This window comes from Euprymna scolopes, chromosome 18 (genome assembly GCF_053919585.1).
Source record: "Euprymna scolopes isolate OS-2025 chromosome 18, ASM5391958v1, whole genome shotgun sequence".
NCBI lineage: Eukaryota > Metazoa > Mollusca > Cephalopoda > Sepiida > Sepiolidae > Euprymna > Euprymna scolopes.
In genome coordinates this window covers 105,464,342-105,486,872 of record NC_136499.1, presented here as the reverse complement: position 1 = coordinate 105,486,872, position 22,531 = coordinate 105,464,342, and the positions used below count along the sequence as shown (strand labels likewise).

General features: G+C 36.0%; 9 non-coding genes across 9 annotated transcripts; all 9 read right to left on the bottom strand.

Moving 5' to 3' along the window:
* Positions 1 to 2,251: 2,251 nt before the first annotated feature.
* On the bottom strand, positions 2,252 to 2,324 carry Trnaf-gaa (transfer RNA phenylalanine (anticodon GAA)). The gene has a single exon. It is a non-coding gene; the product is annotated as a tRNA-Phe (tRNA).
* Positions 2,325 to 5,019: 2,695 nt separating this feature from the next.
* Trnaf-gaa (transfer RNA phenylalanine (anticodon GAA)) lies at positions 5,020 to 5,092 on the bottom strand. The gene has a single exon. It is a non-coding gene; the product is annotated as a tRNA-Phe (tRNA).
* Positions 5,093 to 7,545: 2,453 nt separating this feature from the next.
* Positions 7,546 to 7,618, bottom strand: Trnaf-gaa (transfer RNA phenylalanine (anticodon GAA)). The gene has a single exon. It is a non-coding gene; the product is annotated as a tRNA-Phe (tRNA).
* Positions 7,619 to 9,293: 1,675 nt separating this feature from the next.
* Trnaf-gaa (transfer RNA phenylalanine (anticodon GAA)) lies at positions 9,294 to 9,366 on the bottom strand. Its single transcript has one exon. It is a non-coding gene; the product is annotated as a tRNA-Phe (tRNA).
* Positions 9,367 to 10,649: 1,283 nt separating this feature from the next.
* Trnaf-gaa (transfer RNA phenylalanine (anticodon GAA)) lies at positions 10,650 to 10,722 on the bottom strand. The gene has a single exon. It is a non-coding gene; the product is annotated as a tRNA-Phe (tRNA).
* Positions 10,723 to 12,349: 1,627 nt separating this feature from the next.
* Positions 12,350 to 12,422, bottom strand: Trnaf-gaa (transfer RNA phenylalanine (anticodon GAA)). Its single transcript has one exon. It is a non-coding gene; the product is annotated as a tRNA-Phe (tRNA).
* Positions 12,423 to 14,897: 2,475 nt separating this feature from the next.
* Trnaf-gaa (transfer RNA phenylalanine (anticodon GAA)) lies at positions 14,898 to 14,970 on the bottom strand. The gene has a single exon. It is a non-coding gene; the product is annotated as a tRNA-Phe (tRNA).
* Positions 14,971 to 18,923: 3,953 nt separating this feature from the next.
* Positions 18,924 to 18,996, bottom strand: Trnaf-gaa (transfer RNA phenylalanine (anticodon GAA)). Its single transcript has one exon. It is a non-coding gene; the product is annotated as a tRNA-Phe (tRNA).
* A 2,032-nt stretch (positions 18,997 to 21,028) lies between these two features.
* Trnaf-gaa (transfer RNA phenylalanine (anticodon GAA)) lies at positions 21,029 to 21,101 on the bottom strand. The gene has a single exon. It is a non-coding gene; the product is annotated as a tRNA-Phe (tRNA).
* Between the last annotated feature and the right edge of the window lie 1,430 nt (positions 21,102 to 22,531).

Sequence of the window (22,531 nt, the reverse complement as noted above, 5' to 3'; positions counted from 1 at the left end):
GGTGATTCAATCCGTAATAAAAAAAACTTACTTCTAAAATAAGATAACGCTTGCATAGTCATATTAAAACAAACAACAATAATTATAATTGAAAAAAACATTCAAAATTTGTTGTTATTCTCGCTAAATACTCCGTCTCTTCCTCTCCAGCAATGGGTTTAAGAGTATTAATACCTGTTACGATATTCTCTACTTTTTAGAGTTAGTTTTATTGTCGTCGGGTATGGGGAGAGGGTAAGAGGAAGGGAAGGGGAGGCACTGTATTGTATTTTGTAGGAATAAGAGTGCAAGAGGATGAAAACTATGCACTGACATTCTTTATAATCTCCTCTCCAGGAAGTTAGACAAAATCTCATCTGTTTTCCTTTTACCTTATGGCCTGCCGGTATTTATTAAAAAGGATTAGGGGTAGTTAAGGATTCCATAGAGGCCACAGCCAGGAATACCTGAAATGAATAACGTTGGAAGTGCGTATATTCTGACTCCATATAAACACAGACAAATATTGAAGGTTGAGAACCGATTTTGTTTACTACCAACAACTTGTATTAGGAGAGGCAAAGTGTTCGTAGGATGGAATATGATTTAACAAAGGAGATGAAAGTTCGTAAAATGTGTGTAGGTATGTAGGAATTGACAAGTAATGAATGTTCGTAAAACGTAACTTATCTTTTAGACGAAAGGGAGGCTTAGGGTAGGCTGGTCATCCTGCTCTCGGTGATGCGTGTCCTGGCTTGTAAATGGAAAGCGAGTGACTTCTTCATCAGCGCTAGCAGCCCGGCGTCTTCGTCGTCTTTCTCCTCCTCCTCTTCTTTGGTTTGTGTGAATTAGGCATCGTGTAGACTTGAAGGCGTTTGGCCTATAACATGAGAGCGTAGTCGGGTTCAATTAACTGGTGCCTCATTTCTTTTTTCTTTTTCTTCTGCATTTCTTTAGGTCGGATGGGAGAACGTCCGTGCGTTCACTGACGCAGCTGGGCGAAAATCTCCTGTTCCCTCCTCTCGGTTCCCTCAAATACCTCGTTTCTATAGTGGCAAACTGGCTCCCAGCGACTGTGATATTTGAGGTGTTTATTTTAGGCGCGGAGCTCTGTCATTGGTGGATAATTATTTTGTGGTTATCTAATTTTTTTTCTTCCAAAGCGGAAGCGATGCGTGCAGCCATGTGCAAACGACGATTTTTTTTATTTTGTCTCTCATGGTGGATGCGTTAACATCCGATTGGCGGCCAATTCTCATCATATTCCCACAACTTACGGATTTGGCCATTTCTAGACTAAGGTCAATAGGTATTTTCTGCCTGTGCAATAATCAACCTTCGTAGGTGTTAGCTTTTTACTTCAAATGACGTCATAGCTTGACTCGAGCGGAAAATAATTCGGTGGTACGAACAGGATACGAACTTGGCAAACTCAGATTTCAAGTGCATGCTGTCAACCATTTAGCAGCAACACTTAATAAGAGATGAGTGTCTTGTTCAGTAAATTGAATATTTTTTACTGTTTTTTTTCTTATTAATTCACAGCAAAGAATAAAAATGAAAAAAAAATAAAGAGTTAAAATCCACAATTAGTCTTTATCTTTTATCCATATCATCCCCGTCTTTCAAGCTATGTGTTAAATGGTATTAATAATTTGGTTTTATTATTAGTTTTATTACCTTCGACTGTTATTAGAAAGAGACCGAAAAGACTTAGGAGTAGAAAGAAGGACGGCGAGGGGGCGGGCGGCGTTAAGCACTGTATAAAATCAGCGTGGTCCCTGGCTTTGGTAGAGACCACTTTCGGAAGTCTTTGTATATAGCAAAGAACCACACCGACATTAAACGTATATTGATGTAAAAACTTATTGTTTTAGCGAAGGAAGAAAATTCACACACACACACACACACACACACACACACACACACACAAACGTTTGTTCACTATATAATAGGTAATGACATTAAATTTAATGAAGAGCAATTCTTTTCTTTAATAATGTTTTTTTTTTTTTTTTTTTGTATTAAACTGAATATTAAAATCTTATTGACGGAAGGGAGATGCGTGGGCGTAAATACTAAAAACAGTGTATATCTAATGTATGTGTAGAAATGTTAGAATCTCAATCTTCATTGGGAACGCTTCAAGCGTAGTTAAAGTTACGGTCCTCTGTATTAAAATAACTTTTTTTTAATAAATTGTGAAAACAACGTCGTAACAAGAAGCTCCGAATAAAGCAAATAACAAGATTAAAAGATGACAACCGCCGGATGCCGAAACCCGGGATTGAACCAGGGACCTTTAGATCTTCAGTCTAACGCTCTCCCAACTGAGCTATTTCGGCTGTCGAGTACGGAAGCTTCCTAAGCCTATATTAAACTACTTCCATACTAGATTAGCAGTCATTTTCTTGCTATTTTTAACCTGACTATGATCATTTCATTCACCCATTTCTCTCTTTCTCTCTCTCACTCCCAATATAAAAACAAACAAACACACGCGCCTCTCTTGCCTTCTCCTTCTCTTTCTCTCTTTCTCTCTCTCTCTCTCTCACTCGCTCTCTCCTTTCCCTTTCACTGTCTTTCTTAGTAAAAAAAAAAAAAAAATACCTCGTAGAAAAAGAAAAAAAAAATAAATTACAGATTTTTTTTACTCGTCCAGTTATGCAATTGGTCATGTTAGAGTGATTGAATCCGGGGAAAAAACTTACTTCTAAAATAAGATAACGCTTGCATAGTCATATTAAAACAAACAACAATAATTATAATTCAAAAAAACATTCAAAATTTGTTGTTATTCTCGCTAAATACACCGTCTCTTCCTCTCCAGCAATAGCTTTAATAGTATTAATACCTGTTACGATATTTTCTACTTTTTAGAGTTAGTTTTATTGTCGTCTACGGTTAATAAACAGAGAGAGGGGGGATGGGTATGGGGAGAGGAGAAGAAGAAGGGAAGGGGGACGCACTGTATTGTATTGAGTAGGAATAAAAGTGCAAGAGGATGAAAACTAAGGAAGTTAGACACAAGGTCATCTGTTTTCCTTTTACCTACAGATTTGGCCATTTCAAGACTAAGGTCAATAGGTATTTTCTGCCTGTGCAATAATCAACTTTCATAGGTGTTAGCTCTTTACTTCAAATGACGTCATAGCTTGACTCGAGCGGAAAATAATTTGGTGGAACGAACAGGATACGAACTTGGCAAACTCAGATTTCAAGTACATGCTGTCAACCATTTAGCAGCAACACTTAATAAGAGATGAGTGTCTTGCTCAGTAAATTGAATATTTTTTCTATTTTTTTTCTTATTAATTCACAGCAAAGAATAAAAATAAAAAAATAAAGAGTTAAAATCCACAATTAATCTTTATTTTTTATCCATATCATCCCCTCTTTCAAGCTATGAGTTAAATAGTATTAATAATTTGGTTTTATTATTAGTTTCGACTGTTATTAGAAAAAGACCGAAAAGACTTAGGAGTAAAAGAAGAACGGCGAGGAGGCGGGAGACGTTAAGCACTGTATATAATCAGCGTGGTCCCTGGCTTTGGTAGAGACCATTTTGAGAAGTCATTGTTTATAGCAAAGAACCACACCGACATTAAACGTATATTGAGGTAAAAACTTATTGTTTTAGCGAAGGAAGAAAATTCACACTCACACACACACACACACACACACACACACACACACACACACACACACACACACACACACACAAACGTTCGTTCACTATATAATAGTGAATGACATTATATTTGATGAAGAGCAATTCTTTAATAATGTTTTTTATTTTGTATTTAACTGAATATTAAAATTTTTTTGACGGAAGGGAGATGCGTGGGAGTAATAACTAAATACAGTGTATATCTAATGTCTGTGTAGAAATGTTAGTCTCAATCTTTATTGTGAACTCTTCAAGCGTAGTTAAAATCACGGTCCTCTGTATTAAAATAACTTTTTTAATAAACTGTGAAAACAACGTCGCAACATGAAGCTACGAAAGCGAAAGCGATGCGTGGAGCCATGTGCAAACGACGATTTTTTTTTATTTTGTCTCTCATGGTGGATGTGTTAACATCCGATTGGCGGCCAATTCTCATCATATTCCCACAACTTACGGATTTGGCCATTTCTAGACTAAGGTCAATAGGTATTTTCTGCCTGTGCAATAATCAACCTTCGTAGGTGTTAGCTCTTTACTTCAAATGACATCATAGCTTGACTCGAGCGGAAAATAATTCGGTGGACCGAACAGGATACGAACTTGGCAAACTCAGATTTCAAGTGCATGCTGTCAACCATTTAGCAGCAACACTTAATAAGAGATGAGTGTCTTGTTCAGTAAATTGAATATTTTTTACTGTTTTTTTCTTATTAATTCACAGCAAAGAATAAAAATACAATAAATAAAGAGTTAAAATCCACAATTAATCTTTATTTTTCATCCATATCATCCCCTCTTTAAAGCTATGAGTTAAATGGTATTAATAATTTGGTTTTATTAGTTTTATTACCTTCGACTGTTATTAGAAAGAGACCGAGAAGACTTAGGAGTAGAAAGAAGGACGGCGAGGGGGCGGGGGACGTTAAGCATTGTATAAAATCAGCGTGGACCCTGGCCTTGGTAGAGACGATTTTGGGAAGTCTTTGTATATAGCAAAGAACCACACCGACATTAAACGTATAATGAGGTAAAAACTAATTGTTTTAGCGAAGGAAGAAAAGTCACACACACACACACACACACACACACACACACACAGACACACACACACACACACATACACACACACACACAGCCAAAAATATTTTTGACGGAAGGGAGATGCATGGGAGTAAAAACTAAAAACAGTGTATATCTAATGTATGTGTAGAAACGTTTGAGACTCAATCCTCATTGGGAACTCTTCACGCGTAGTTAAAGTCACGGTCCTCTGTATTAAAATAACTTTTTTAATAAATTGTGAAAACAACGTCGTAACAAGAAGCTACGAATGAAGCAAATAACAAGATTAAAAGATGACAACCGCCGGATGCCGAAACCCGGGATTGAACCAGGGACCTTTAGATCTTCAGTCTAACGCTCTCCCAACTGAGCTATTTCGGCTGTCGAGTACGTTAGCTTCTGAAGCCTATATTAAAGTACTTCCATACTAGATTAGCAACTGAGCTATTTCGGCTGTCGAGTACGTTAGTGTCTGAAGTTTAAAGTACTACGATACTAGATTAGCAGTCATTTTCTTGCTATTTTTAATCTGACTATGAACATTCACCCATTTCTCTCTTTCTCTCTCTAGCCCCCAATATAAAAACAAACAAACACACGCGCCTTTTTTTCCTTCTCTCTCTCTCTCTCTCTCTCTCTCTCTCTCTCTCTCTCTCTCTCCTTTCTCTTTCAGTATCTTTCTTAGTAAAAATACCTAGTAGAAAAATAAAAAAAATTACAGATTTTTTTTTTTTACTCGTCGTCCAGTCATCCATTGGTCATGTTAGAGTGATTGAATCCGGAAAAAAAAAATTACTCCTAAAATAAGATAACGCTTGCATAGTCATATTAAAACAAACAACAATAATTATAATTGAAAAGAAACATTCAAAATTTGTTGTTATTCTCGCTAAATACTCCGTCTCTTCTTCGCCAGCAATAGGTTTAATAGTATTAATACCTGTTACGATATTCTCTACTTTTTAGAGTTAGTTTTATTGCCTTCTACTGTTAATAAACAGAGAGAGGGGGATGGGTATGGGGAGAGGGGAAGAAGAAGGGAAGTGGCAGGCACTGTATTGTATTGTGTAGGAATAAGAGTGCAAGAGGATGAAAACTATGCACTGACATTCTTTTTAATCTCCTCTCCAGGAAGTTAGACACAAGATCATCTGTTTTCCTTTTACCTACAGATTTGGCCATTTCAAGACTAAGGTCAATAGGTATTTTCTGCCTGGGCAATAATCAACTTTCGTAGGTGTTAGCGCTTTACTTCAGATTTCATTACATGCTGTCAACCATTTAACATCAACACTTAATAAGAGATGAGTGACTTGTTCAGTAAATTGAATTTTTTTTCTTTCTGTTTCTTTCTTTATAATTCACAGCAAAGAATTTAAAAAAAAATAAAGAGTTAAAATCCACAATTAATCTTTATTTTTTTTATCCATATCATTCTCTCTTTCAAACTAGGAGTTAAATGGTATCAACAATTTGGTTTTATTATTAGTTAATAAAACTTCGACTGTTATTAGAAAGAGACCGAGAAGACTTAGGAGTAGAAAGAAGGACGGAGAGGGGGCGGGGGACGTTAAGCACTGTATAAAATCAGCGTGGTCCCTGGTTTTTAAAGATATACTTTTTGGGAAGTCTTTGTATAGCAAAGAACCACGCCGATATTAAACGTATATTGAGGTGAAAACTTATTGTTTTAGCGAAGGAAGAAAATTCACACACACACACACACACACACACACACACACACACACACACACACACACACAAACACAAACGTTCGTTCGCTATATAATAGGTAATGATATAATGAAGAGCAATTCTTTTCTTTAATAATGTTGTTTTTGTTTTGTTTTTTGTATTTAACTGAATATTAAATTTTTTTTGACGGAAGGAAGACGCATGGGAGTAAAAACTAAAAACAGTGTATATCTAATATATGTGTAGAAATGTTAGAGGCTCAATCTTCATTGGGAACTCTTCAAGCGTAGTTAAAGTCACGGTCCTCTGTATTAAAATAACTTAATCTTTTTCTTTCTTTCTGTCTTTTTCTATTCTATCTTCTTCTATTCTATCTATATAAATAAAATGAACTCATTTTTTCCAGTCTGATTTTGACATTAATAGGATTAAAAATCAAGATATTTCATGCAAATATAATATGCACAAACGGCAGAACAATATCTGAGGTGTGTTATAGGCTTATTATTTCTCAAATTCCTCGATAATCTTAGATTTCTATACTTTTTCTGCTGAGAAGTCACGGCCAAAATCGGTTAAGATCAATGGAAGTGGTAAAATATTTTCTCTCTAATAAATTCCTACTCCCCCTGCCAACACTTAACACCGTTTGGGGATCGTTCACAAGGAACAGTTGAGAAGAGAACACCGGTTTGGCTTCGTAGTTCTTTCATGTGAAGTTATTTAAAATCACTAAACTAAGCTGCAGTGCTCTGTGGCGTAGTGGTTAGCGTGCTGGACAATTCACATTATATTTTCACGTTCGCGCCTATCTACCGTAGTCGTTTTTTTTTTTTTTTTTCCTAAACAACTGGAATGGACTTTCTTGGTGGCCGAACTGTGAACGTTGAAGATGTTTGTTTTTTTTTTTTTTGTTTTTTTTCACACTTTATTTTCCTACTTTTACTCATGACTCCGGGTTTGATCCTTCCTACTTACCTACCATAACATTTTTTAAACCCCCCCCCCCCGTCCCGGAAACAAACACTCGGGCAACGCCGGGTACCCTCGCTAGTTAATTAATAAATTGCGAAAACAACGTCGCAACAAGAAGCTACGAATGAAGCAAATAACAAGATTAAAAGATGACAACCGCCGGCTGCCGAAACCCGGGATTGAACCAGGGACCTTTAGATCTTCAGTCTAACGCTCTCCCAACTGAGCTATTTCGGCTGTCGAGTACGTTAGTTTCTGAAGTTTAAAGTACTTCGATACTAGATTAGCAGTCATTTTCTTACTATTTTTAATCCGACTATTAACATTCACCCATTTCTCTCTTTCTCTCTCTCACTCCCAATATAAAAACAAACACACGCGCCTCTCTTGCCTTCTCTCTCTTGCCTTCTCTCTCTCTCTCTCTCTCTCTCTCTCTTGCTCTCTCCATTCTCTTTCACTGTCTTTCTTAGTAAAAAAATACCTAGTAGAAAAATAAAAAAAAATAAATTACAGATTTTTTTTACTCGTCCAGTCATCCAATTGGTCACGTTAGAGTGATTGATTCCGGAAAAAAACTTACTTCTAAAATAAGATAACGCTTGCATAGTCATATTAACACAAACAACAATAATTATAATTGAAAAAAAACATTCAACACTTGTTATTCTCGCTAAATACTCCGTCTCTTCCTCTCCAGCAATAGCTTTAATAGTATTACTACCTGTTACGTTATTCTCTACTTTTTAGAGTTAGTTTTATTGTCGTCTACTGTTAATAAACAGAGAGAGGGGGATGGGTATGGGGAGAGGGGAAGAAGAAGGGAAGGGGGACGCACTGTATTGCATTGTGTAGGAATAAGAGTGCAAGAGGATGAAAACTATGCACTGACATTCTTTTTAATCTCCTCTCCAGGAAGTTAAACACAAGATCATCTGTTTTCCTATTACCTACAGATTTGGCCATTTCAAGACTAAGGTCAATAGGTATTTTCTGCCAGTACAAACTTAGATTTAAGGTAAATAATTTGGTGGAACGAACAGGATACGAACTTGGCAAACTCAGATTTCAAGTACATGCTGTCAACCATTTAGCAGCAACACTTAATAAGAGATGAGTGACTTGTTCTGTAAATTGAATATTTTTTCTATTTTTTTCTTATTAATTCACAGCAAAGAATAAAAAAAAAAAATAAAGAGTTAAAATCCACAATTAATCTTTATTTTTTATCCATATCATCCCCTCTTTCAAGCTATGAGTTAAATGGTATTAATAATTTGGTTTTATTAGTTTTATTACCTTCGACTGTTATTAGAAAGAGACTGAAAAGACTTAGGAGTAGAAAGAAGGACGGCGAGGGAGCGGGAGACGTTAAGCACTGTATAAAATCAGCGTGGTCCCTGGCTTTGGTAGAGACCATTTTGGGAAGTCTTTGTATATAGCAAAGAACCACACCGACATTAAACGTATATTGAGGTAAAAACATTGTTTTAGCGGAGGATAAAAAAATCACACACTGACACACACACACACACACACACACACACACACACACACACACACACACACACACACACGCGCGCGCGCACAGAAACGTTCGTTCACTATATAATAGTGAATGACATTATATTTGATGAAGAGCAATTCTTTAATAATGTTTTTTATTTTGTATTTAACTGAATATTAAAATTTTTTTGACGGAAGGGAGATGCGTGGGAGTAAAAACTAAATACAGTGTATATCTAATGTATGTGTAGAAATGTTAGCCTCAATCTTCATTGTGAACTCTTCAAGCGTAGTTAAAATCACGGTCCTCTGTATTAAAATAACTTTTTTAATAAACTGTGAAAACAACGTCGCAACAAGAAGCTACGAGTGAAGCAAATAACAAGATTAAAAGATGACAACCGCCGGATGCCGAAACCCGGGATTGAACCAGGGACCTTTAGATCTTCAGTCTAACGCTCTCCCAACTGAGCTATTTCGGCTGTCGAGTACATAAGCTTTTGAAGCCTATATTAAATTACTTCGTACTAGATTAGCAGTCATTTTCTTGCTATTTTTAACCTGACTATAAACATTCACCCATTTCTCTCTTTTCTCTCTCACTCCCAATATAAAAACAAACAAACACACGCGCCTCTCTTGCCTTCTCTCTCTCTCTCTCTCTCTCTCTCTCTCTCTTTCTCTCTCCTTTCCTTTTCACTGTCTTTCTTAGTAAAACATACCTCGTAGAAAAACAAAAAATATAAATTACAGATTTTTTTTACTCTTCCAGTCATCTATTGTGGTCATGTTAGAGTGATTGAATCCGGAATAAAAAAAACTTACTTCTAAAATAAGATAACGCTTGCATAGTCATATTAAAACAAACAACAATAATTATAATTGAAAAGAAACATTCAAAATTTGTTGTTATTCTCGCTAAATACTCCGTCTCTTCTTCGCCAGCAATGGGTTTAATAGTATTAATACCTGTTACGATATTCTCTACTTTTTAGGGTTAGTTTTATTGCCTTCTACTGTTAATAAACAGGGAGAGGGGGATGGGTATGAGTATAGGGGAAGAAAAAGGAAGGGGGAGGCACTGTATTGTATTGTGTAGGAGTAAGAGTGCAAGAGGGCGAAAACTATGCACTGACATTCAGTAATTTAAATATTTTTTTCTATTTTTTTCTTCCTAAGAAAGAATATATGAGAAAAGAATATAAATGAAAAAAAATAAAGAGTTAAAATCCACAATTAGTCTTTATTTTTTATCCATATCATCCCCTCTTTCAAGCTATGAGTTAAATGGTATTAATAATTTGGTTTTATTATTAGTTTTATTGCCTTCGACTGTTATTAGTAAGAGACCGAGAGACTTAGAATTAGAAAGAAGGACGGCGAGGGGGCGGGGGACGTTAAGCACTGTATAAAATCAGCGTGGTCCCTGGCTTTGGTAGAGACCACTTTCGGAAGTCTTTGTATATAGCAAAGAACCACACCGACATTGAACGTATATTGAGGTAAACACTTATTGTTTTACGAAGGAAGAAAATTCACACACACACACACACACACAAACGTTTGTTCACTATATAATAGGTAATGACACTAATGTATGTGTAGAAATGTTAGAATCTCAATCTTCATTGGGAACGCTTCAAGCGTAGTTAAAGTCACGGTCCTCTGTATTAAAATAACTTTTTTAATAAATTGTGAAAACAACGTCGTAACAAGAAGCTACGAATGAAGGAAATAACAAGATTAAAAGATGACAACCGCCGGATGCCGAAACCCGGGATTGAACCAGGGACCTTTAGATCTTCAGTCTAACGCTCTCCCAACTGAGCTATTTCGGCTGTCGAGTACGTTAGTTTCTGAAGTTTAAAGTACTTCGATACTAGATTAGCAGTCATTTTCTTGCTATTTTTAATCCGACTATGAACATTCACCCATTTCTCTCTTTCTCTCTCTCACTCCCAATATAAAAACAAACACACGCGACTCTCTTGCCTTTTCTCTCTCTCTCTCTCTCCCTCCCTCCCTCTCTCTCTCTCTCTCTCTCTCTCTATCCTTTCCCTTTCACTGTCTTTCTTAGTAAAAAATACCTAATAGAAAAATAAAAAAAATAAATTACAGATTTTTTTACTCGTCCAGTCATCCAATCGGTCATGTTAGGGTGATTCAATCCGTAATAAAAAAAAAACTTACTTCTAAAATAAGATAACGCTTGCATAGTCATATTAAAACAAACAACAATAATTATAATTGAAAAGAAACATTCAAAATTTGTTGTTATTCTCGCTAAATACTCCGTCTCTTCTTCGCCAGCAATAGGTTTAATAGTATTAATACCAGTTACGATATTCTCTACTTTTTAGAGTTAGTTTTATTGCCTTCTACTGTTGATAAACAGAGAGGAGGGGATGGGTATAGGGAGAGGGGAAGAAGAAGGGAAGGGGGAGGCACTGTATTGTATTGTGTAGGAATAAGAGTGCAAGAGGATGAAAACTATGCACTGACATTCTTTTTAATCTCCTCTCCAGGAAGTTAAACACAAGGTCATCTGTTTTCCTTTTCCTACAGATTTGGCCATTTCAAGACTAAGGTCAATAGGTATTTTCTGCCTGGGCAATAATCAACTTTCGTAGGTGTTAGCTCTTTACTTCAGATTTCATTACATGCTGTCAACCATTTAACATCAACACTTAATAAGAGATGAGTGACTTGTTCAGTAAATTGAATATTTTTTTTCTGTTTCTTTCTTTATAATTCACAGCAAAGAATTTTAAAAAAATAAAGAGTTAAAATCCACAATTAATCTTTATTTTTTTTATCCATATCATTCTCTCTTTCAAACTAGGAGTTAAATGGTATCAACAATTTGGTTTTATTATTAGTTAATAAAACTTCGACTGTTATTAGAAAGAGACCGAGAAGACTTAGGAGTAGAAAGAAGGACGGAGAGGGGGCGGGGGACGTTAAGCACTGTATAAAATCAGCGTGGTCCCTGGCTTTGGTAGAGACAATTTTGGGAAGTCTTTGTATATAGCAAAGAACCACACCGACATTAAACGTATATTGAGGTAAAAACATTGTTTTAGCGGAGGATAAAAAATCACACACTGACACACACACACACACACACACACACACGCACAGAAACGTTCGTTCACTATATAATAGTGAATTACATTATATTTGATGAAGAGCAATTCTTTAATAATGTTTTTTATTTTGTATTTAACTGAATATTAAAAATTTTTTGACGGAAGGGAGATGCGTGGGAGTAAAAACTAAATACAATGTATATCTAATGTATGTGTAGAAATGTTAGTCTCAATCTTCATTGTGAACTCTTCAAGCGTAGTTAAAGTCACGGTCCTCTGTATTAAAATAACTTTTTTAATAAACTGTGAAAACAACGTCGCAACAAGAAGCTACGAGTGAAGCAAATAACAAGATTAAAAGATGACAACGGCCGGATGCCGAAACCCGGGATTGAACCAGGGACCTTTAGATCTTCAGTCTAACGCTCTCCCAACTGAGCTATTTCGGCTGTCGAGTACGTTAGCATCTGAAGCCTTTATTAAAGTACTTCGATACTAGATTAGCAGTCATTTTCTTGCTATTTTTAACCTGACTATAAACATTCACCCATTTCTCTCTTTTCTCTCTCACTCCCAATATAAAAACAAACAAACACACGCGCCTCTCTTGCCTTCTCTCTCTCTCTCTCTCTCTCCCCCTCTCTCTCTCTCTCTCTCTCTCTATCCTTTCCCTTTCACTGTATTTCTTAGTAAAAAATACCTAGTAGAAAAATAAAAAAAATAAATTACAGATTTTTTTTACTCGTCCAGTCATCCAATTGGTCATGTTAGGGTGATTCAATCCGTAATAAAAAGAAAAACTTACTTCTAAAATAAGATAACGCTTGCATAGTCATATTAAAACAAACAACAATAATTATAATTGAAAAAAACATTCAAAATTTGTTGTTATTCTCGCTAAATACTCCGTCTCTTCCTCTCCAGCAATGGGTTTAATAGTATTAATACCTGTTCCGATATTCTCTACTTTTTAGAGTTAGTTTTATTGTCGTCGGGTATAGGGAGAGGGTAAGAAGAAGGGAAGGGGAGGCACTGTATTGTATTGTGTAGGAATAAGAGTGCAAGAGGATGAAAACTATGCACTGACATTCTTTATAATCTCCTCTCCAGGAAGTTAGACACAATGTCATCTGTTTTCCTTTTACCTTATGGTCTGCCGGTATTTATTAAAAAGGATTAGGAGTAGTTAAGGATTCCATAGAGGCCACAGCCAGGAATACCTGAAATGAATAACGTTGGAAGTGTGTAGATTCTGACTCCATATAAACACAGACAAATATTGAAGGTTGAGAACCGATTTTGTTTACTACCAACAACTTGTATTAGGAGAGGCAAAGTGTTCGTAGGATGGAATATGATTTAACAAAGGAGATGAAAGTTCGTAAAATGTGTGTAGGTATGTAGGAATTGACAAGTAATGAATGTTCGTAAAACGTAACTTATCTTTTAGACGAAAGGGAGGCTAAGGGTAGGCTGGTCATCCTGCTCTCGGTGATGCGTGTCCTAGCTTGTAACTGGAAAGCGAGTGACTTTTTCATTAGCGCTAGCAGCCCGGCGTCTTCGTCGTCTTTCTCCTCCTCCTCCTCCTCTTCTTTGGTTTGTGTGAATTAGGCATCGTGTAGACTTGAAGGCGTTTGGCCTATAACATGAGAGCGTAGTCGGGTTCAATTCACTGGTGCCTCATTTCTTTTTCTTCTTCATTTCTTTAGGTCGGGTGGGATAACGTCCGTGCGTTCACTGACGCAGCTGGGCGAAAATCTCCTGTTCCCTCCTCTCGGTTCCCTCAAATACCTCGTTTCTATAGTGGCAAACTGGCTCCCAGCGACTGTGATATTTGAGGTGTATATTTTAGGCGCGGAGCTCTGTCATTGGTGGATAATTATTTTGTGGTTATTTAATTTTTTTTCTTCCTAAGCGGAAGCGATGCGTGGAGCCATGTGCAAACGACGATTTTTTTTTTTATTTTGTCTCTCATGGTGGATGCGTTAACATCCGATTGGCGGCCAATTCTCATCATATTCCCACAACTTACGGATTTGGCCATTTCTAGACTAAGGTCAATAGGTATTTTCTGCCTGTGCAATAATCAACCTTCGTAGGTGTTAGCTTTTTACTTCAAATGACATCATAGCTTGACTCGAGCGGAAAATAATTCGGTGGAACGAACAGGATACGAACTTGGCAAACTCAGATTTCAAGTGCATGCTGTCAACCATTTAGCAGCAACACTTAATAAGAGATGAGTGTATTGTTCAGTAAATTGAATATTTTTTACTGTTTTTTTTTCTTATTAATTCACAGCAAAGAATAAAAATACAATAAATAAATAGTTAAAATCCACAATTAATCTTTATTTTTTATCCATATCATCCCCTCTTTCAAGCTATGAGTAAAATGGTATTAATAATTTGGTTTTATTAGTTTTATTACCTTCGACTGTTATTAGAAAGAGACCGAGAAGACTTGGGAGTAGAAAGAAGGACGGCGAGGGGGCGGGGGACGTTAAGCACTGTATAAAATCAGCGTGGTCCCTGGCTTTGGTAGAGACCATTTTGGGAAGTCTTTGTATACAGCAAAGAACCACACCGACATTAAACGTATACTGAGGTAAAAACTAATTGTTTAAGCGAAGGAAGAAAATTCACACACACACACACACACACACACACACACACACACATACACACACACACAAATATTTTTGACGGAAGGGAGATGCATGGGAGTAAAAACTAAAAACAGTGTATATCTAATGTATGAGTAGAAATGTTAGAGTCTCAATCTTCATTGGGAACTCTTCACGCGTACTTAAAGTCACGGTCCTCTGTATTAAAATAACTTTTTTAATAAATTGTGAAAACAACGTCGTAACAAGAAGCTACGAATGAAGCAAATAACAAGATTAAAAGATGACAACCGCCGGATGCCGAAACCCGGGATTGAACCAGGGACCTTTAGATCTTCAGTCTAACGCTCTCCCAACTGAGCTATTTCGGCTGTCGAGTACCTTAGCTTCTGAAGCCTATATTAAAGTACTTCCATACTAGATTAGCAACTGAGCTATTTCGGCTGTCGAGTACGTTAGTTTCTGAAGTTTAAAGTACTTCGATACTAGATTAGCAGTCATTTTCTTGCTATTTTTAATCTGACTATGAACATTCACCCATTTCTCTCTTTCTCTCTCTAGCCCCCAATATAAAAACAAACAAACACACGCGCCTCTCTTGCCTTCTCTCTCTCTCTCTCTCTCTCTCTCTCTCTCTCTCTCCTTTCTCTTTCAGTATCTTTCTTAGTAAAAATACCTAGTAGAAAAATAAACAAAATTACAGATTTTTTTTTTTACTCGTCGTCCAGTCATCCATTGTGGTCATGTTAGAGTGATTGAATCCGGAAAAAAAAATTACTCCTAAAATAAGATAACGCTTGCATAGTCATATTAAAACAAACAACAATAATTATAATTGAAAAGAAACATTCAAAATTTGTTGTTATTCTCGCTAAATACTCCGTCTCTTCTTCGCCAGCAATGGGTTTAATAGTATTAATACCTGTTGTGATATTCTCTACTTTTTAGAGTTAGTTTTATTGCCTTCTGCTGTTAATAAACAGGGAGAGAGGGATGGGTATGGGGAGAGGGGAAGAAGAAGGGAAGGGGGACGCACTGTATTGTATTGTGTAGGAATAAGAGTGCAAGAGGATGAAAACTATGCACTGACATTCTTTATAATCTCCTCTCCAGGAAGTTAAACACAAGGTCATCTGTTTTCCTTTTACCTGCAGATTTGGCCATTTCAAGACTAAGGTCAATAGGCATTTTCTGCCTGTGCAATAATCAACTTTCGTAGGTGTTAGCTCTTTACTTCAGATTTCATTACATGCTGTCAACCATTTAACATCAACACTTAATAAGAGATGAGTGACTTGTTCAGTAAATTGAATATTTTTTTTCTGTTTCTTTCTTTATAATTCACAGCAAAGAATTTAAAAAAAATAAAGAGTTAAAATCCACAATTAATCTTTATTTTTTTTATCCATATCATTCTTTCTTTCAAGCTATGTGTTAAATGGTATTAATAATTTGGTTTTATTATTAGTTAATAAAACTTCGACTGTTATTAGAAAGAGACCGAGAAGACTTAGGAGTAGAAAGAAGGACGGAGAGGGGGCGGGGTACGTTAAGCACTGTATAAAATCAGCGTGGTCCCTGGTTTTGAAAGAGACACTTTTTGGGAAGTCTTTGTATAGCAAAGAACCACGCCGATATTAAACGTTTATTGAGGTGAAAACTTATTGTTTTAGCGAAGGAAGAAAATTCACATACACACACACACACAGAGACACAGACACAGACACACACACACACACACACACACACACACACACACACACACACACACACAAACGTTCGTTCACTATATAATAGGTAATGATATAATGAAGAGCAATTCTTTTCTTTAATAATGTTGTTTTTTTTGTATTTAACTGAATATTAAAATTTTTTGGACGGAAGGAGATGCGTGGGAGTAAAAACTAAAAACGGTGCATATCTAATGTATGTGTAGAAATGTTAGAGGCTCAGTCTTCATTGGGAACTCTTCAAGCGTAGTTAAAGTTACGGTCCTCTGTATTAAAATAACTTAATTAATTAATAAATTGCGAAAACAACGTTGCAACAAGAAGCTACGAATGAAGCAAATAACAAGATTAAAAGATGACAACCGCCGGATGCCGAAACCGGGGACCTGTAGATCTTCAGTCTAACGCTCTCCCAACTGAGCTATTTCGGCTGTCAAGTAAGTTAGCTTCTTAAGCCTATATTAAACTAATTCGATACTAAATTTGCAGTTATTTTCTTACTATTTTCAACCTAACTATGAACCATCACCTATCGCTCTCTTTCTCTCTCTCACTCCTAACAAACCCACATGCGCGACTATCTCTTGCTTTTTTTCTTCTTCTCATCTCCCCCCTTTCTCGTCCACTCTCTTTCTCAGTAAAAAAAAAAAAAAAAAAAAAAACTAGTAAAAGAAAAAAGGAGGTTCTTTTTACTCTTCCAGTCATCCATTGAAGTCCTCTTAGATTGCTTGAATCTGGAAAAAAAAAAAGACTTGCTTCTAAAATCAGATAACGCTTCCATAGTCAGATTAAAACAAACAACAAAAATAATTATTAATGAAAAGACAACATCCAATATTTATCGTTATTATCACTTAATACATGCTTAATAATCTCTGCCTCTCCAGCTATTGATTAAATAGTATTCATTACTGTGGTGACATTCTCTACTTTTTAGAGTTAGTTTTATTGCCTTCTTCTGTTAATAAACACAGAGAGAGAGAGAGAGAGAGAGAGAGAGAGAGAGAGAGAGAGAGAGAGATAGTGGGTAGAGAGAAAGGGCGAGGGAGGGGGAGAAGAAGGGAAGGTGTGAGCACTGTATTAAATAAGAGTAGGAGTAAGAGTGAGGCAGTGTGAGAGCAATGCATGTCAGATTTTATACTAATCTTCCTTTTCAATAAGTTAGACACAAGGTCATGTGTTTTCCTTCTACCGACAACTTTGGTCTTTTTATAACTAAGGTCATTTTCTGTCTTTGGAATAATCAGCTTTCGTAGGTGTTAGCTTTTTACATCAAATGGCGTTATACCTTGTCTCGAGCGAAAAATAATTCTGTGGAACGAACAGGATTCGAACTTGGCAAACGCAGATTTCAAGTCCATGCTGCTAACCATTTAGCTGCAACATTTAGTGAAAAAAAAAACAAAAAAACGCTGATTCTTATATTGAAAATGTCATATCAATGAACAAACACAATATTATGATTCAAACTAGTAGTTCCTAATCACACTCTCATATGCAATAAATTTTAGGAACGTACTCACAAATTGATGTCGGTCAGGCATGTGCCTTATTCTTTTCGCAATTTAAAGTCTTTTAAAAAATTACACTCCTTCCAAATACGTGCAAACTGTAGCCATGTAAATAGTCTTCAGAACTACGCCTCGTCGCGTCCCAGTATTCTGTTGCCGGGTATTCTTCTTTGAAGGAGACTCGTCAAAATTCCATCTCAGTGCCGGGCAATGAAACCACATCCAATATCCATGCTGCCTGGAATCCAAAAGAGGCCGAATTTCACGCTGGGTTCATGGTATCATCAAGGAGCTAGCATTGCTGTTCTTCAAATTAAAGGGAGTTTCGTACAAACCCAAAATATACGAAACTAAGAATCATAAGATACAAAATACAGAAAATCAAATATAAGAACTGGAATAGAAATATAAATGTAAACAGGGGGATACACTATTCGTACAAAAAATTCCAACATATCTTTTATTGGCCGAAGAAAAGGAATATTTGCTACGGAGAACTAAAAAACTACTGTGATTAAAGTCAGATTTAAAGACGTAAAGAATGTGTAGCGTGGTCCCTGGTTATGGTAGAGACCATTTTGGAAGTCTTGGTGTATAGCAAAGAACCACACCGACATTCAACGTAAATTGGGATAAATTCTTATTGTTTTAGCGAAGGTAGAAAAAGACACGCACACACACACACACACACACACACACACACACACACACACACATACCCATACACACACATACACAAACAAACAAACAAACAAACGTTCATCCTCTATACAATATGTAATGACTCAACATTTGATGAAGAGCAATTCTTTTCTTTACAAACTTTTTCGTATTTAACTTACTTTCTAAGTTTTTTTTTTGTGAGACACGCACGAGTAAAAACTAAAGACAGTGTTTATCTAACAATTGTGTAGAAATATTAGTGCCTCAATCTTCATTGGGAACTTCTTCAATGATTGTAAGTCACAGCCCTATATTAAAAGATTTTTTTTTAATAAATTGTAAAATCAATGTTAATCTCTCCGAACGAGAAGAAACAATGAATAAAACAGATAAACATATTAAAAGATGGCAACCGCCGGATGCCGAAACCCGGGATTGAACCAGGGACCTTTAGATCTTCAGTCTAACGCTCTCCCAACTGAGCTATTTCGGCTGCCGAGTACATTAGCTTCGGAAGCCTTTATTAAAGTACTGCTATACTAAATTAGCAGTCATTTTGTTGTTATTTTTATCACTTTATCGTCACCTGCCGATGAACAATCACCCATCTGTCTCTTTCTCTCTTTCACTCCAAAACACTAACGCACACACGCGCGCTCTTCTCCCCCCTCTCTTTCTCTCTCTCGCCTTTTCTCACTCTCCCACATATTCACCCGCTCTCTCCTCATCATCTCCCCCCTCTCTCTCTCTCTCACTCTATTTGTTAGAAAAAAGATACCTATTGAGAAAATATATATACAGATTTTTTTTTTTTGTTCGTCCAGTCATCCATTAAGGTCATGTTAGATTGTTTGAATCTAGAAAAAAAAAACATTCTTCTAAAAAGAGAGAGAGAAGGGGTGAGGAAGAGAGAGAGAGAGGGGGGAACAGGGATGGGGTGAGGAAAGAGGGGGGAGGGTAAGGCACTGCAACTAATAAGAGCTGAAGTAAGAGTGAAAGAGGGTGAGAGAGCAATGCCAATGCACTGATGTTTTTTTAAAATCTCCCCTTCAGGAAGTTAAACACAAGGTCATATGTTTTCCTTTTACCTACAGCCTTGCTCTTTTCAAGACTAAGGTAAATAGGCATTTTCTGTCTTTGCAATAATCAGCTTTCGTTTTCGATATCTCTTTATTATAAAGATATAAAGACTTTATATCAAGTGGCTTCATGCCTTGTCTCGAGCGATGTCTATAAAAACATTACGTGGAACAAACTGGATTCGAACTCGGCGTACTCAGATTTCAAGTCCATGATGCAAAGCATTTAGCCGCAACGGCGCACAGCAGCATTTAAGAGATGAGCCACTTGGTCAATAAATTGAATATTTATTTCTATTTTTTTTTTATAATTCACAGCAAGGTATAAAAATAAATAAATAAATAGTTAAAATTGCACAATTAGTCTTTATTTTCTCGATGTCATATTTCCTTTCCAGCTATGAGTTGATGCTGTACTTATATTTGTAACTTTGTGATATAAAGTGGGGGATTATTTTTCTGTATTAAATTAATGTAAAATGATCACCCACTTTACAACCAGTCAGTTTCAAAGCCATTCAGGTCATTCTCCAGATAATTCAAGTTGTTTTTTGAAGGATTCCAGTTATTTTTTAAGCATTCAAATCATTCTTAAGGTCATTTAATTAATGCTTAAGTTCATTAAAGTCATTCTAAGTCATTTACTTTTTATTTATTTAAGTCATTTCAGCCCATTTTTTCGGTCATTTTAGTTTATCTTTAAGAATTTCATGTCAATCCTACATTCACGCATTCATTCATTACACGAGAGCAGGCGACTAATGGCTATCGGCCTTGTTTTTATTAGTTTCATTACCTTCGACAGAGGAGGGTAAGGAGGAGAGGGGTGGGAATTGAGGAGAAGGAGAAGAAGAAAGGTAAGCACTGTACAAAATCAGACCGCATGGGTAAAAAACAGAATGAGAGAGGGTGAGAGCTATAGACAGACACTAGATAAGAGATGAGTGTGTGTTTGTGTGTGAGTAAATTTAGAATTTATTTTTTCCTTTTATCTTTTATTGACCAAAGACCACGAATATTGCTATTGAGACCTAACAGACTACCGTGATTAGGGCCAGATTTAAAGTTGGTAAATGTATGTGTAGTGTGCTTCCTGACTTTGGGAGAGGCCATTTTGGGAAGTCTTCGTGTTTAACAACTGTTTAGCAAATAACCACACCGACATTTAACGTAAATTGGGGTAAAAACTTATTGATTAAACGAAAGAAGAAAATTAACACACACACACACACACACACACAGAAACATTCGGCTACAATATAATGGGTTATTTGAAAAATACACGTGCGAGAGTGTTTATTTAACGTTTGCGTATTTTCATCAAGAAGTTCCAATGTTGCTAAAGTCACAACCATCCGTATGAAAAGAAATTGTGAAAACAACGCAAATAGGTATTAACGAAAAGAAACAATGATTGTTAAAAAAAAAAAACTGACAACCGCCGGATGCCGAAACCCGGGATTGAACCAGGAACCTTTAGATCTTCAGTCTAACGCTCTCCCAACTGAGCTATTTCGGCTGCCGAGTTACTGGGATTCTTTACCGTTTATTTACAATTTTATACTAAATTGGCGGTCATTTTATTGCTATTTTTATCAATTTACGGTAACTAACTTGCCTATGAAAATTACTCCCTTCCAATTTCTCTGTCTCTTTTTTCTTTCTCCATCTCTCTATCTCTCACACACACACACACACACACACTCTCTCTCTCTCTCTCTCTCTCTCTCTCTCAAAAACATATCTCGTAAAAAATTGAGATTTTGCAACCCGTTGAGTCATCCTTGAGGTCGGGTTCGAGTATTTGAATTAAGACAAGACTTAAAGTAAATAAATGGTAAATTTTTATTTAGTATTTTCCTTTTAAATGACGACTGTTAAAGATTTTCGTGTACACCGAAAACGATTATCGCATTTAAATTTTCCACAAATCAGTAGATTTCCAGATATTAAGCAATGTAATTCAGTATGTTAAAAGTGGTAGGCATTGCTGTACGTGCAAGCGCGCATATTTCATAATATTTAACTAATTTCGACATGGCAATTAAGTAGGTAACATTGTTGTTAGTTGAATTTGACATAAAAATTAAGCAGATACCATTTGTTTTTTTTTAATGGAAATTCAATTTTTCGACTTTTGATTTTGCCCTGATACCAAAGAAGCGCCAATACATAAAAAAAAAAAAAAATAGGCGCAGGTATTTAGCATTGCGGCAAGGAGACGGGTTGAAACATTGTAGACAGTGCGAGACTTATTAAGTAAGAGAGTCTTTTTATACCCTGTTCAAGAGGACGATACTAGTGGATGATGAACTAGTCTAGATGAGGCAACAATACTTCATTTGGGGTTAATGGTGATTAGATTATAGCTAATCTAAATAATTAAAATGGGTGGAAAAAAAGAAAAAAAACTTAATCACAGTATTTGAAAAATTTCGGACAGTCCTCTAACCATATTGATTAAGAACCACCAAATTTGGATTCATCAAATATGAAAAATGAACCACCAAATTTAGATTTATCAAATAGGAAAAATGAACCTCCAAATTTGGATTTATCAAATATGAAAAATGGACCACCAGATTTTGATTTATCAAATATGAAAAATGAACCACCAAATTTGGATTTATCAAATATGAAAAATGATCCACCAAATTTGGATTTATCAAATATGAAAAGTGAACCACCAAATTTGGATTTATCAAATAGGAAAAATGAACCACCAAATTTAGATTTATCAAATAGGAAAAATGAACCACCAAATTTGGATTTATCAAATATGAAAAATGAACCACCAGATTTTGATTTATCAAATATGAAAAATGAACCACCAAATTTGGATTTAGCAAATATGAAAAGTGAACCACCAAATTTTGATTTATCAAATATGAAAAATGAACCGCCAAATTTGGATTTATCAAATATGAAAAATGAACCACCAAATTTGGA